This window comes from Arachis hypogaea, chromosome 10 (assembly GCF_003086295.3).
Source record: "Arachis hypogaea cultivar Tifrunner chromosome 10, arahy.Tifrunner.gnm2.J5K5, whole genome shotgun sequence".
In the NCBI taxonomy this organism is placed as follows: domain Eukaryota; kingdom Viridiplantae; phylum Streptophyta; class Magnoliopsida; order Fabales; family Fabaceae; genus Arachis; species Arachis hypogaea.
This window is the reverse complement of record NC_092045.1, coordinates 94,726,589-94,732,588: the sequence shown is the minus strand read 5'-3', so window position 1 is coordinate 94,732,588 and position 6,000 is coordinate 94,726,589.

The window sequence follows — 6,000 nt, the reverse complement described above, 5'->3', positions numbered from 1 at the left end:
GGTTTTTCCCTTTCTCTTCTTTGAGGATTCGCCGGTTTTTGGTACCATGGAGAAAGAGTAGATGCAAAAAGCGGAGCTTTTCCAATATCAAACTTAAGGACTTTGCTCGTCCTTGATCAAAGAAGATCAAAGAGGAGAAGGAGAAGAAGGTTTCAGCCAAGTAGGGTTTGAAAAGGGAATAGGGGGAGTGTGTAAGGTGTAGGGTGTAAGAGGGAGAGAGTGTTGGGTAGGTGTGTGTATGAAGGGGTGATGGGGGTATTTATAGGGTTGGAAGGGGGTAGGGTTCGGCTATCTGGGGGGAAGAATGGGTAGGAAAGGTTTGAATTTGAAGTGGATGGGGTTGGTGGGAAATTGAAATGATGGGATTTATGATGGGTTTTGGGAACAGGGAAAGGTGATTGTGTATGGGGAAGAGGGAAAGTAGGATGTGGTAATTAAGGTTGAGAAGGTATGAGAGAGAAGGAAAGGTGGGGTAGGTGGGGTTTTGCTGGGACCCACCGGCTTGTGACTTCAAAATCTTAGTTTTCCTGCCCCTGCTTGGGCATTCAGCGCCAGGACTGGGCGTTGAATGCCCATAGGGGATCAAAATGATGGCATTGGCTACTCCATAGGGGGCGTTGAACGTCCAGATTGCTCCTATTCTGGCGTTCAACGCCAGTGATATGTCCTTAATGGGCGTTGGACGCCCATTTTTCCTCCTTGTTTGGTGTTCAACGCCAGTGATGCTCTCCCTGTTGGGTGTTGAACGTCCATCTTTCTCCTTGTCTGGCGTTCAACGCCAGCAAGAGGCTCTTCCCAGGGTATGTTTTGTTTTTCATCTCAAGCATCTTTGTCTCTGTTCTAAGTGTTGCACATGATCACAAACATTAAAAAACAAGGGAAAACTATTGAAATCAAATAAAATGTAAGCAAATGGAGATAAACAAAAGAAATAAAGATAACAATACTCTACTCATGGTTGGGTTGCCTCCTAACAAGCACTTCTTTACCGTCATTAGCTTGATGGACAGCTCTTTTACGGAGGTAGATAGGGGCTCAGATCTTCACCCCCTCATGGTGAACTTATTTCCTGTGCTCTAATGAATGAGCTCCACATGCTCTAGAGACAGGATCATGTTCCCTATGTGTGAAATGACTGGACTCTTAGTGAAGACAACTCTCATGCTAGGTGAGAGGCCTTCAGTGGGAATCTTCTTATTCTTCCAGCCTTTAGGTACTTTCTTCTTGGTACCTTGTTCTTCAGTAGTGGATGATGGATGCCCAATACCAAACTCAGAATTGATGTCTCGGGGCTCTGTATAACTTTGTACCAAGCGAGAAGGTTGGAACATTAAGTGTTGCACAATGGTACCTCCTTTGTCAGAGGGAGATTGAGGGTTAGGGATCTTGAACAAGATGTGATCCTCCCACAACCTCAGGACTAGCTCTCCTCTTTCCATATCTATCAAGGCCTTTAGCGGTGGCTAGGAAAGGTCTTCTAAAGATGATGGAGTCATCTCTGTCCTCTCCAGTGTCTAGGATCACAAAATCTGCAGGGAGGTAAAGGTCTTCAACCTTCACAAGGACATCTTCCACCATGCCATATGCTCTTTTCAGGGACTTGTTTGCCATCTTCAATGGGATCTTGGCAGGCTGCACATCTTGAATTCCCAGCCTTTTTATCACAGAGAGAAGCATAAGATTAATGCTTTAGCCAAGATCGCACAATGCCTTCTCAAAAATGATAGTCCCTATAGTACATGGAATAAGGAAGCTTCCAGGTTCAGGAAGTTTTTGAGGGAGCTTCTTTTGGACTAAGGCACTGCACTCCTTGGTCAGTACCACAGTCTCATCTCCCCTCAAAGCCTTCTTTTTAGAGATTACATTCTTCAAACATGCCATGGGGGGAGGGTTCTTCTCCAATGCCTCTGCATAAGGGGAATTAGCTTTCAACTTCCACTACAAGATTTTTGTTTATCTGTGGAGGTTTTTTCTCCTCTTTGTGGAGGTTTATAACCCTCACCAAATGGTTTATGGGGGTTTCTAAAACCTCCAAAATTTGAGGTGCCACGAGGTCTTTTGTGGGGGTTTTTAAAAACCTCCATAATCTATTTAGTGGGGGTTTTCATATGTGTTTAGTGGAGGTTTTATATTAGACTTTTGTGGCAATTTTAAATCACTTTTGTGGCAGTTTAAAACCTCCACAAATTGATTTTTTAATTTAACAAAAATCAACTATTTTGTGAGATTTTTAAACCTCCACAAACCCTGTAATTATTTATTTATTTTTAATTTCAAATCATTCATTAATCTCATCTCATTTACATACTCTCAAATTAGAAATTTATTTTTTAATATCAAAATTTAAAAACTAAATCTTTTATAACACATTTCCTCAATATAAGACATAACTCTATAAAAAAATTTTCAATGTCAATAATTCCAAATATAATTGCATATGTATTGTTCTACATAACTATTATTATTTTTCTTTAAAAAGTAAAATAAAACAACAACTTCAATATTTCAATATCATCTAATTACATAAAGTCTCAAATATTTATTCTTGGATGTCCGTTGCTATCACCAACTGATCTCCTAGCATCAAAGGGAGTAGTAGGCTCGCTTTCAGCATCATTAGCCTATATGTAAACATAAAATGTTATTAGTAATTTTAGTAAAGTTAAGCATCAAGATGATTTGATATAAGCCATACAACTCAATTTTAAAGAGCATCTTAACCCAATGTAAGAAAATAGAAAACTGCTGCTGTACAATTGAAGAGGTAGAAACATGCAGATATGCTTGGTTGCTTACTACAAAATGATATCATTATCCTAAAACAGGATTGGAGGCAACTTGCACTAATTTATGACGAAATTGATATAATTAAGTAATTGCCTAATAACTAATTATTGCAACTATTTTGCCAATTGGTGCTGAACTCCTGAAATTCATAATATATGTATTGGTGTTCACGGGTTCAGAAAAATTAAATTGCAGCGATTGTTTATTTATGTATTGGTGTTCATGGGTTCAGCCTAGTTCAGTAAAATATGGTTGCCTTTTTGTAAGGCTGATTTGTTTTGGAAAAATGAATGATATATGGCTATAGCTTCCTCAGCAGTTCATGCAAAACGCAGCAGCAGAGTAGTAGGTTACCACTGATAATAAAACAAGTTGGTAAAATAATGTAACAACTTTAACATAACACTAGCTTTACTATAACTATTAAACACAACAATTGTTATCATTTGAGCCTTTTACTTTTAGCGTATCACGCTTATTTAATAATTAGAATTGATGATATGAACATGTTCAATTTCAATAATTAGACTCCACTATTAATGAGTATTATTCCATCTAAACTTATATTCCTGACAAATGAATTTATTATAAAGTTACCTCTCGGGTAGAAAAGAAGCCGACAAGCGCTTCGGAAATTCCTCCTTCCTTCATCATTAGGTATGCTTTCATCATATCAAATGATTGCTGCAACTTAGATTCTAGACTAGTAACCTTTTGCTGTGAATTATGTAAGTCAGACTCTAAATTATTGATCTTTTCCTGTAAAATTACAGCAGTAGTAGGCGAAGAAGATCCAGCTGAATTAGTGGAGATGGTCATCCCATTAAGCCGACTTCTCACATTCCTAAAGGTATTCGTAGGTGCTGCTCCCATGCCCATGCAACGAACTCTCCCAGAGTGTTCAGGCCCCAAAACTTTACCAACAACATCATTAGGGGACACCTCAAATTGTGCATTTGACTGTGTCATATTCAGCTCAATTTGTTCCTATTTAAAAGTAGTAAATAGAAACTATTCAATTTAAAAGTAGCAACACATATTCAGCTCAATTTGTTCCTATTTAAAGTGAAAAGTGCATGCAAGTGCAGTAAACCACTTTCCTATAATCATCATATATCTCAATCCACAATCAACCACTCTCAAATTTCATTTTCACATGATCACATACAAATAAAATAAGATAAGATAGCAAAGGTTTACAAAACACTTACCACTATAGTTAATGCCTCGTTATTTACAAAAGACTCATCATTTCTCTTATGTGTTTCAATGTACATCATTCCTCTACTAGGCTTCTTTCCCGTTTCCAAGTACTAAAAAAAGAAGGAATAAAAGGTTAAACAATTAACATATATAATGTAAAATCACACATGTACCAAGTGTGTGTGTATATATATACCATCTCATGTCGCCTCCGAGAGTTGGATTTAGATCCACAAGTGTGAGGAATGGTTTTCTTGCTTCGATTTTCCTTATTTTTCATGCAAAGCTCCTAAAAATAAATATAATAACTTCAATTAATAGTTTTTTTTTAATTAAAGTACAACAATAACTAAATGAATTGTTTAGTGTCTTACAACTGTAGACGGTTTTAGTCGATAATTGACAAAATAAGCCTATTGATCTCTTGGAATATCATCAGGCACATTGTTCACCAATGCTTCTCTTCTCATGGTTGGATCATAGAACTCATTCCACAATCTTTGTCTATATGTTTCCCACTTCTTTGCAATACTTTGAATACAATACCTGTAGAAAATCTTTTCTGTGCTTGTAAAATGGAAGTGGGGCTTCAAACAAAAAAATAATAAATAAATAAATACTTGAACTAATAGAAGTTTCAAATAAAATGGATTTTACCTTTATCATTGAATCAAAGCACTCATCCTTGAAAGACTTAGGCATGCCACCATTTTCTTGTCCTGACCACTTTTCAAAGCTAATTGGAAAGATACGTACATTAGTTGCTAATATACCACAATGGCCAGCAAGTAAACCTTGTGCTTCACCATATGCCGCACCCTCTTCGTCAACCTCTACAATTACACGGTCTCCCCTAGGTAAGTTGCAAACATCCTTGACTTTGATCTTAGCCTTCTTCTTCATATTTGTAGAGTCTTAAGAAAAATAAAAATAATTTAAATGATAACAGTGTATAATATTTGTTACAAATAGAAGTAGTGATTGAAAAAAGACATTAAAACCATAGGGTATGGGAGAAATGAATATAGGAAATAGGTAATTAAAAAAATAAATAAAAGAACAATGTTATAATAATCTAGCTAGTAAGTGATTCTTCAAGTTCACCAAAGCATATATACATGCTGCTACAATCCCATTGTTTTCCATAATATATAAATCTTAAATAATGGCCAAAAGAAAAAAATAAAATAAATAAAAAAAGCCATCATCATAATCTGAGGCGAGTGATGGTAAGTGAAATTTTTTGGTGAAATTGGGAGGTTTACATTTCAAAAAGAGGTCATTATTATCATTTACCATTTTAAGTTATGAGGATTTTTTAAGGTTTTCCTACCTATTAAAATTAATATTGTGAATCAGTTGCCTCTATACTAGTTATGCAATATAAATTAATACCAATTATCTCCACATTTCAAGCAGATGAAGACTTTGAGTTAGAACAATGTGTGGCTCCATCAGATGAAATGGAATTCGCAGCGACTTGAGAAGGAGCTTGAGAAGGAGCCTCACCAGCCTCTACAGTGGTATCTTCAGATGCTGCTGGTGCTGGAGGTTGAAGTGAATGAGAAGCATTGTTGTTTTCCCTCTCATCTACAAACTTCAATGGATTTTTATGTGTTTTTTCCTTGGCATGACTGCATATTAACAAACACAAAATTGTTAAGCACACAAAAGATAATTAGACATTATACTAACTTGTTACGAGAGACATAAAAATTATGAGTCTCCATTGATTCTCACTCATTTCTTAACTTGTTACAAAAAATTGTTATTAAGTTACAAGTTTTTTATGAATAAAGTTACAAAATTGACAAATGTTACAAATTCTCTCTCAAAATTGACATCAATTGGGAGGACATTGGATTCAGTCTAGTTCCTACAGATTACATGTATGTAATGAAATGTGCAAAGGGTGAAAAGTTTTCACATGGAAACCTCATTTGTTATGGAACCTTTGAGGTCAGCCCTGCTACTGGCATCTTAAATTATGGACAGGTAAAATTTCAAAGG